The 9,058-nt window shown below is 36.8% G+C and overlaps 1 long non-coding RNA gene across 2 annotated transcripts; it reads left to right on the top strand.

The window, feature by feature from the left end:
• Positions 1-7,183: 7,183 nt before the first annotated feature.
• LOC113953820 lies at positions 7,184-8,476 on the top strand. 2 transcript variants are annotated; one of them, XR_003530028.1, is made up of 3 exons: positions 7,184-7,298; positions 7,516-7,616; positions 8,171-8,476. It is a non-coding gene; the product is annotated as an uncharacterized LOC113953820 (long non-coding RNA). The 2 variants fall into 2 exon arrangements; XR_003530027.1 differs by having other exon boundaries at positions 7,516-7,625.
• The last annotated feature ends 582 nt before the right edge of the window (positions 8,477-9,058 follow it).

Here is a 9,058-nt window from a genome sequence, read left to right as displayed (position 1 = left end):
TCTCACAAACTACAGAGGATAAGTTTTCCAGAACACAACTTTATGCAAATAGCACTATACACATGCATTTTTAAATAATAAGGCAGGAGGTCTGTAATTTTAGCAGCAGAAGTAAGAACTGTGCATCTAATGCTAAAACCACTACCTTTCGAAGATGGTTTCCTTTGATCCTGAACTCTGAGATTGAAATTGCACATGATAAGAATTTCATATTTAAGGTTTAAATTCTTTCAGGTTTTCTTATTTTTAAATTTTTTGGACAGTATATCTCAGGAGCACGTCACTTTGAAATGTTACATCAATTGATTAGCATTAACTCAAGTAAAAATACTGAACTATGACATTTAGAAATATAATCTTGATTCCACTTAGCTGTTTCTGACTGGTATCTGAAGGATAGAATATGCTACAAAATCAAGCCCTGATGATAACACCAGAAAGAAACTCCCAAAGCAGTTGTTGGGTTTGATTTTCTTTTTTTGGCATGGAGTAAAACTAGTTTCACCAAAAGTGAAACTTTCCATGTTAAAAATGCTGATAACATTTTTCCTTAACATTCACAATTTGCCATCCCAAAAGCCAAAATTAAATGTTTTAAGAAAGGTAGCAATTTTTTGACCCTGGGCTTTTGCACTGTGTGCAGGTTTTGTATGTAATGCTCCCATCTCACTCTCTAACTCATGCTTGTGGGTATGTACATTTCCCCTTGTACCCCCCAGCCTCCTGCCAGGCCAAGCATTGATCCATGCTGCAGAGCTGATGCTGGTGCAGATGTCAGAAGCCTCGTTGTAGTCAGTGATAGGTTGCACACTGTGACGTGCTGGCACCAGGTATTAGCTGCTGCACCTAAGCCAGAAAGGTAAAGCTGACCTGTCCTTGGATACAGAGCCTGTGCATTCACCAACGTGAATCCCTTTAGAAATATAAGATAGCAAATTTAAAGTACTGTTTTGGATTTCTTTCTTATTTAGCTACTACACGTGGCTAGCTGATTTTCTGATCAAAATGAAGCTAAAGGTTGAAATATTTATAATTTCCCATGCAATGGACTTCAGGATTTTTAAAGACCTTGAGAATGATACATTGGTGCTATCACAGCTTCCAAACTAGAGATGGGCAGGACAAGTGCATACATGCCTCACAGCTGGTGTAGGAACTCCTCTAGGGCTAAAATACAAGTCAAAGCAATGTAGGGCACATGTTTAAAAATCTGGAATCTTTCTCTTTGTGCTGCTTGGAAGAAGGTCTAAATGTTTACCTCACATATATAAGGCCTATTTTTACACTGACTAAGGACATTTTAGTACTTTCACAAGGAGTAAATAAGCTTTAAAAGAACTGCAAATATCATTACTTTTGTCATTAGAGACATTTAATACTGCCACACTGAGAAAATGGGAATCTAAATGCAAGATTTCCTCAAGTCGATGATTCTGCTCTTTGTTCTGAAAATTTTACCGAAGTCCTTAACTCCTACCTCTTCAATAACTTTCTGAATGGTTTTTTTTGCTGGTGTGTGACAAAAAGTGTCTTTTAGGCTGAAAATCCTCTGCTCTGGTACCTTTTACATATTCTTTTCTTTTGAGACATCAATAAAATGTATCTGTGTGCTACCAATTCGCTTTGCTTGGATATTACACTGAAATGTAAACTATTCAGAGGTCATAGACAGGGATTTGGAGATAACTTTCTTTTTTCCAGAATTTTGTCCCTACTAGGGAGACCAGGCTAGAATTTTTATATTTTTTTGTACTCTGTTTTTCTGATATATTGTCGTGTTGATATGTGTAAAAGTGAATGATTCATGCTGAGCAAAAAACTGTTTAATAGAGGAAAACCTTTTTTTTTTTAATAATAATGTTACCTGTATTCAGGCTATGGTTGATGTTTTATTTCTTCGATATTAGAAAGTGGGAAAAAATGAGGATGAAGAAAATAATAAGAAAATAATGAGGAAGACTGTAAACCCAGGATGTTAATTTTTTTTCCAGGAATTTCAGTGGTAGAAGACAGAGCTCTTGACAATTTGCAGATTCAGAACAGCCTCCTACAAAGCATGATCCCCCTCTTTGAAGGTTCTTGTTTGCATTTGCACACAGTTATGAGCATGTTTCTTCTGTAGGTGGCAATACAGAAGATGAGATGGAAGGTCCATTGTCTGTCCCAATGAGGTACCAGGATTTCCTCCCTCTCCTTGCCGAATTAACTAGTTACAGCAGCTGTAGCTGCATTCCTCACTTTTTTGACTTTGTTGTCTCTCAGTGCCTATTACAGTCTTCTTCTTCTCTCAGTTGGGACTTAATGATTTTCTCAGTTAAAGACAAAAATGAGGATCTGTTCTACTGTGGGTGTTTAAACACAGTGGGTGTGTGTATGTGGATAGAGGGCACCAGGACTTCTTTTCTGGGTTTCCAAGAGTTGCTACCTGGAAAGAGCTGAGAAAAAAGACAGCAGTTTAAATTTCATATCAGGTTTCTGAATATAACTTTCCAATGTCTCTTTTCTAGTTTTCTGTTATCTTCTGTCAGCCTACTTTCTTGTTTTCTCATCTGGCAGCCTCTTCACATGCATGTGAATGTCAATTCAAATGCTCCAGAAGCTGTTGTTTTCGACTTTTATTAATGTTTCCCAACTCATTCTCTTGTTTTTTTTACTGACAGGCTGCCAAAATCACCCTCTGGGGAATTCTAAAAGGGTCTGGGTAGCAGAAATTGGACCCAACATTTGTTGCAGTTAATTACTTGATCAGATCTTTGTCACAGAAAATGTTTGACAACCCACACATCTCTATTTCTTAGCAGCCCATAACATAGAACTATAAGAATGTTTCTTTCCTTAAGAGTAAGAAGCACATCAGTAGATCGTAGATACTTCGTTTAAGTGGGTAACATACTTGATTCTACACAATTTTTTGTTGAGTCTGGCGATTCAATTTAGGCTGGTATTTAGACCATGTCCAAGAGTCTACACCATTCCCTCCTGCGTTTAGGAATAAAATACTGTTGTGGTTATCAAATCTGAGTTTTTTCATCCCCAATGTCATTCAACATAGCATTACTGTTGAATAGCCTGTAATAGCCTGTCAAGGAATATTTCTACCAAGTTCCAAACCTAGACCTTGAATGAAACAAAGAAAAAAAAAATTCAAGAAACCAGCTAGAGTTTGTGCTCTGCTTACAATCTGTTTTTGAGATAGGATTTCAGGAATTTAATAACTGCTGTGTGAATCCTCATATATATAGACATGATCAATAAAGTTCATACTTTAAGTTTCCCAATTGTGAAGTGTGGTTGAATTTCATTTATGGTTTTTTCCTAGCAGCTTGGGGCAAAATATTAAAGATTTACAACAGACAGTCAATTTACAGTATTTAATTTAAATCATGCTGGAACATTGCACAAAAGTTGAGGCCACTAAAACAAATCTTAAGTCAGTGTCAGAAAAAAAGTTAAAACCTTTCTGAAAAAAACCCTGACATAAGAAGAAAATACAAACCAGAAAAAATAGGAGAAAAGGGAATTCAGTGGGCACTGAGTGGTCTCCCTGACACTCCATCTGGGCTGCACAGACCTTAACATCTGACAGCAAAGGTGTAGGAGAAAAAGTAATAGTTGATTTTAAAAGTGTGGTGGAAATTAAATAATCATCATTGCAAAGCCCATCATATAGGAACTAGATAAGAAAAGGAACACATTGGTGCCTCGCATAGGAGCATAGGGTTAAGGAAAGAAGAGCGGGTGTGAATATCTCATTCTAATATAAGATGCACCTTACCAAGTTCTTCTGGCATTCTTAAAGACAGGATTTTCTCTTGGCTGTGGGATTTTAGTTGTTCAGTTAAAATTGGAAGTAGGGAAAAAACCCCAACCAGACAACAACAGAAAAAATCCCACAACAGAACACAACAAAAAAACCCAAACCAAACCAACAAATAAAAACAGCAACAAAGAAACCCACAAATAAACAAAAAAAAAAACCCAAACAAAAAACCCAAAATGAGAACGAAAGAGAAAGAGGGCAAAGAAAGGGAAGTAAGACCTAGGCAAAGTGAGATTCTACAGTGCTAACACCATCTTTTTTTCTGTTGATTCTTGACAATGTTACAGCTGTGTGCTGTTCCACCTGTTTGGCAGGTCTTTGCTCCTCACCTTGCTCACATTCACTAACTGCTAATTCTCTGGAAGGAAGGTAGGTTGCAGCAACTTGAAATAATTAATCTAATTTGTTTGTAAATTTATTGACCACAACTGTTTGGGTAAGTGAACTTCAGCTACAGGTTGCAATAACATTGCTGATATGCAGATCAACATCTATTATACTTTTAGCTTATAAGTTTTCTTGTACAAACACTATATTACTACTTACAAGCCTTTCTGTCCCTGAAGTCTTTAACTAGGCTGCACATATGAACATTTACTGGGGTATTCTTTTAAATCTCATTTGCACCTGGCAAAATATGAAGCAGTTGAGGCTCAGTGCTGGAGTACAGGTTAAAGTGTATACTATGCGATTACTTTCTGCAGCAATGCTAGAGGTCTTGCTGTGAAGGTGAAGAAGCTGTGGGTCGTTAAACAGCATCATTTTTTCCAGAGGGGCACACATTTCCTGAAGAACATCTTACATGAGATATCCCTTCCTCTGTGTTATTCCATGGATAGGAAATGCAGCAGTGAAACCTAAACTCCAAAGTCACACATTCTTATAGGTTAATGTTAAATCATCAGCATGCCTGTCTTCAAACATTAACTGATGAATCCTCACAGCAGCCTTGTTTATGAAGCACTTATTATCTTTCTTTTATAGGCTGGGCAGACAGGAATGCTTAACTCAGTCATTTAAGGCTCAGACACTGTTGGACTCCCCATATAGAAGGATTTCTGACCAAACACCAAACCCATAAGTTAATCTCAAAATAAGCCTTATAGAAGGAAAACAATAATACTTCATGGTAGGGTAAACACAGTCAAAATGAATAAATAATCACTTAACTGGAAGGAAGTGAAAAAAAAATATCTGTAAAAGGTTAAACAAAATAATGAAATACATTGTTTAGTTTATTAAGAAAACAAAGCCTTATATGTACATTAAAATACTGTAACCCTGGGTTTAGAAATTAATCCCTGAATAAGTTTAGAAACTGTATGTTTCCTTGAAAAGAAGGAAATCAAAGGTATTTGCAAGCCTGTTTGTCTTCTAATAATTGGTTGTGTTTGAGACACACACGTTGGTTCTAAACTTTAATATTGCATTTTAGGTCAAATTGCCTTCAATTACACTGAAAACTAGTATTGATTTATAAAATCTGGTGCTACACTGAATTCAAGGGGGAATATTTTATTCATGAAAAAGAACAGAAAAACAGAAGACTACAAAATTATTTGACTAATTTGCCTACAAATTATGGAAGATAAGTCAGATCAATCAAGTAGAAAACAACAAGAACACTCACAAGATGTCACCCACACAACCCCAGTCTTGAATCTTACAGCTACCCAACGGATACAACAGGATATCTTAATTTTCCCAGGCTTTTCCAGTGTTTTCTGTCTGCGTATGCTGGTGAGAATGTTCAGTCTGCAAACAGTTGACACTGCACCCTTCCCATATTAGGAAGGCTGAAGCCTTCATCTTGTTATTGGGAGATTCTACTAGGTAAAAAAGAAGAAGAGCCACATATATGCATGTATGTGGAAAATAAGACTGTCTTTTGGAAAACTTTTTACCAAGCCTTTGACAACAGCTTGGTTTTAATCTTCATTATTTTCAGCCCTTTTTGTAAAAGGCAGAGTCAAAATTGGATGTGTTTGGGCTCAAGGTTACCAAAACATGTCACGTACAAATTATAGTAATTTTTTTTTTTTTAATCTCCCCAAACCTCCTCAAAAGTTGCAGCCTTCATTTCTGACATTTAGGTTGAGTCGAAGTTATTTAGAAATTTATGTGTAAAAGATGGAAAGAGGAAAAAAAAAATCACTGGTCTTCAAACCCCATATTTCAATCAGACCAGTTCCTTTTTTTCTGTTAGGCCAAAATGATGCAATGGGGGAGCACAGCCAACAGAAGGATACATCCAAGCACATTTCTTTGAAGGATCCTTGTGTTATCCCAGATTGTACAAGGTTCCTAATTTGTAGGACCATAATTTACATCCCAGCCAAATAACTTTTTAACCTGTAAATCTTTAATTCATAAGAAGGCCTGAGCATTAATAACATAATTCCAGCTGGGTACAGGAAAAAACCCATAAACTGAAATAATGATGGTCATTTTTTCGACTAGAAGAAGTGGTAAATTCTTCAGGAAAGTGCTTGCTGTTACATTTGCTTCTCATTTCTTTTTAGCTCTATCTTTAAATATAGCCAGAAGGCTAAGGCTTGACTTAACAGTGTGAGCTTTTTAGACTGTAAAACAGTGGTTTTGTCACCAATTACACCATTCATAAACAATTCAAATATTAATGATGGTAGTTCGTGAAAAGCTGATGTAATGGTTGTCTTAAGGTAGGCCAAGAAATAGTATGAGTGGGAGAGGATTATCAGAGATATGGTACTACCAAAGATGTGAGGGAAGTTGGCGACTGAGCAAGGGCTGTCAAAGGCTGTGAATGTGAAGAACACTTTGTCATGGCAGAATTATAATTGCAACAATTTTTCAAATGTGAATAGCAAAAAAACCACCTGTTAAATCATATTGATTTAAATCACAAAAGCTATTGAATTTTCCATAAGCAGCTGCATGTTCTGCTGTCATGTGGTTTTTAAAAGAGAAAGTAAAATAAAACTGTAAGAGACAAAAACTCTGAGAGAAACAGTGGGGGAAGAAAGGTATGGAACTCCCATATCTCTTGGGTACATATGTCTTTGCAGGATAATTGCACTTTGGATTGGCTTGCTGCCTCTGAAACTTTGAAAGATTACTTTATTTGTCCCTTCTCCCCAATCTCTTCCACTCTATTATTTAAAACCTAATTATCTTATGAAATACTAATTGCCAAGCTGTGCAACTTAGTTTTCCAACCTATAAAGTCTCCATTATTGCCACTTGCCATTTTTGATGCAGGAAGGCTTGCTTTTATGAATGGTTCTCCAGCCCATCAAAGTCTAGAGCTCAGATATATCATGAGATCCTACATTTTTGCCTGAAGTGCATTTTACATCCCTTTTTTTCTTCTCACAGGCTTTGACAGAACAAGGAACCTTATATCAGATGATGGTGGAGATTGGGAAAATAAGATGGATCTAAAATAGTGTGCAAAGACCTTGCTTGAATACAGCAGATGGGGCTGCCTGCCCTGATGGTAAATAGCAAGTGCCTGGAACCAAGCAAGTATGACAGATCCTGCATCTCTCTAATTTCCAAGATTTGTGGAACTACACAATGCACAACCCATGAAACATGAAATGAAACTGTGAGATTTTAATACCCTTGAGTAGTCAAAAATAGTTTGCTTGTAGGTTTTCTCCCTCTAAATGTCATCTCCTCTCCTTTTCCTCTCTTGTTCACTTCTCCTTCAGTGGAGCAAACCACAACCTTCTGAAGGCAGATGGCCCCTGTACACTTTTTACCTTTTAAATAGAAGTGACATAGCCCACATCCTGCATACTTCCAAGATAAGGTAAACAAGGTAAGACTTAAAAGCACTGATATATTTTTAACTTACATCTGCTTTCATGTTAGTATTTTGGTGCTGTTACAGAGTGAAAAAAAGAAACCACAATAAAGCCTCAGTGTGTGGTATAGTTCTCAAGGCTATTTATGTTATGGGTGGACCTAGAAACAGAGATCAGAGCCACACACACATATTTGTCTATCTATGCATAAATCTGGGCAGCTAAAGATTATTAAGATAGATTCATATTGAATTTCCAGGTACCACTTTAGATTCAGTATAGATGAATCTTTTGTGTATGTCTCTGCCAATATGTTATGTTTGTTTGTTTTTAAACACCTCCACAGTAAATCCTTTTCCAGTTCAGAGAAAATAACTTTTATCCAAGAAAAAATAAGCCTACATAGGATTACTGAAATTCTAACACTGAGAAATCAAGAGCCAACAGCTTGGTAGGGACTGTGTTCTGATGCCATCTTCCTGTGCTAGGGGTGAAGGGTGAAATAACATCTCTTTTGAGAGCCTCATCCAGCACCAGGTGTTCATATTTGTCTTTGCAGAGTGTATTCTTAACAGATAAAAGAAGAACTGAAAGGCAGAATGAAGGATGAAAAATTCAAGGAGACTATGACCTCTTTGGGGTAAACTAATTTTAGGAGAGATTTACGAGATGAAACATGCTTAAGTTTTCATCTGGAATATTATGTTAAATTTTGTTACATAATATTGTATTATCTTGGACAGTTTTTTGCAAACTACCGTGTTCTTCTTATTTACCTTTGACTTAAACCTATGTAGCTCTGTAGATTTCTTTGGTGACATTTTACACTGTGTAAATTACGTCAGCACCCAGCATTTGCTTTCTCTGACCTACTCAGTTATCATATTTCCTCCATTATGAATCTCTGACTGATGTATTTACAGCAACAGTACTCACAGCACTACATGTGTGTTGTTATTGGGTTAATCTGAGGGAGAGGGGGAGTTGACAGCATTGCAAAGTGCAGCACCAAAAAAAAAAGAAGAAAGCTTATAAGACCCTGAAATTAACTCAGTTGGTTAGAGCCTGGTGCTAATAATGCCAAGGTTGTGGGTTTGATCCCCCCTGTAGGGGATCCACTTCAGAATTGGACTTGATGGTCCTTGTGGGTCCCTTCCAACTCAGAATATTCTGTGATTCTGTGAACTTTTGAGGGATTCTTCAGGATAACGAAGCAAAATCTTTCACTTTCAAAATGCAATTGTAGGGAAAGAAGCTGAAAAACAGACAACCCATGGTTCCTTGTGTATCTGCTCTGCCTGACTCTATACCAGCTCTACCAAATGCTAGATTATCTTCCTAACAGATCTGCTTATAAACTCAGCTGGAAATAGGAAATCCAAACTGCTCTAATGAGAATCAGTAAGAAATTGTGAAGCTGAAACTTCTGCTTTTTCAATGGAATGTG

The sequence above is a fragment of the Corapipo altera genome, unplaced genomic scaffold (assembly GCF_003945725.1).
Source record: "Corapipo altera isolate COAL_440 unplaced genomic scaffold, ASM394572v1 66, whole genome shotgun sequence".
Classification (NCBI taxonomy): Eukaryota; Metazoa; Chordata; class Aves; order Passeriformes; family Pipridae; genus Corapipo; species Corapipo altera.
Note: the sequence above shows the minus strand (reverse complement) of the source record. Positions and strands in the feature narration are given on the sequence as shown.